The following is a 1,357-nucleotide window of genomic DNA, read 5'->3' on the forward strand; positions in this document are numbered from 1 at the left end:
AGGGCGTAAGCCAGCTGACTTTCACCTGCATTGTATCTGCTATAACTGATCCAGCAGGCTCTTCTTGTAATCCTACGTGATCATGAATGTGTTTGGAAAAGATTCTGGAAGCTTACCTCTTTGCTTCTGTTTTATTCTGCAGCTACCGCCTGTCTCCTGAGCATCTTCCTCCCGCTCAGTACAAGGACTGCCTTGCTGCTACCATACACTTAATTCAAAATGCAGCTTCCCATGGGGTGGATCCTTCCAAGATCATTGTTGGTGGGGACAGTGCGGGGGGCAATTATGCTTGTATTGTTGCCCAGAAATTGGTGGAGAGATCAGACCTTCCAAAACTACGGGCTCAAGTGCTCATCTATCCTAATACACAGGCTATGGACATCAACCTGCCTTGCCATCAACAGAACAACTCAGTGCCCATCTTGTTCCGGGAAAACGTTGTTTACTTTGGATTGAAGTATATTGGAAAGGACACTTCTTTGGCAGGCCAGCTCCTGAAGGGCTCTCATGTGCCAGATTCAATGAGGCTGAAATATGGGAAGTGGGTGAGTCCAGACAACATTCCAGAGAGATTTAAGGGGAGAGGCTACAAACAAGTCCCACTTGCTCCTTATAAACCTGAAGTCTATAGGCAATTGCGAGAGCTATTGGAACCTGATATTTCTTGCCTTTTTGCTGAAGACTCTGTCATCCAGAAGCTTCCTGAAACCCTGACTGTGAGCTGTGAGTACGATGTATTACGAGATGACACACTGCTGTACAAGAAACGTCTGGAAGACAATGGGGTGAAAGTCAGCTGGTTCCATGTTGAGAACGGGTTTCATGGGGTGCTAAATCTCTTTGACTCAGGTGTCTTCACATTGCCTGCTGCAGTTGAATTGATGGACAGGATTGTAGACTTTGTCAAAAACTTATGAGAGGAAATCTCTTGAATTTGTGGGTCATTCATAAAGAGGCAAGAATCTGCCAACTTCAGCTTCTGATAGTTTCTCATTTTCCCAATATTATATTCATTTCTCCACATTTCTGCAACAAAATGTGGTTCTTGGGGCAGCAGGGAATTACTCATGAAAATTCACCAGCACTTTAGTGTGAAATTTTCGTAATAAATACTTTTACTTCGTATGGAGTTTTGACTAATATACACATGATTCCAAGCCATTTGCTCTAATATAATGCATTTCTCTATTGTTTTCACTAACACAATGGTACCTCGGTTCTCAAACGTCTCAGTTGATGAACATTTCTGTTTTCAAATGCCATAAACCAGGGAGTAAATGCTTTGGTTTCCAAATTTGCCTCTGAAGTAAGGCGTGCCATGTGGATTCCGTATTGAGTTTTCTGTATTGAGTTTTCT

The 1,357-nt window shown here is 42.9% G+C and overlaps 1 pseudogene across 1 annotated transcript; it reads left to right on the forward strand.

The window, feature by feature from the left end:
* The first annotated feature begins 6 nt into the window (after window positions 1-6).
* On the forward strand, window positions 7-1,129 carry LOC309346948 (arylacetamide deacetylase-like 3 pseudogene; annotated as a pseudogene). The gene has a single exon. The product of its transcript is annotated as an arylacetamide deacetylase-like 3 pseudogene (transcript).
* The last annotated feature ends 228 nt before the right edge of the window (window positions 1,130-1,357 follow it).

Source organism: Podarcis erhardii (genome assembly GCF_964252035.2).
Source record: "Podarcis erhardii genome assembly, chromosome: 7".
Classification (NCBI taxonomy): domain Eukaryota; kingdom Metazoa; phylum Chordata; class Lepidosauria; order Squamata; family Lacertidae; genus Podarcis; species Podarcis erhardii.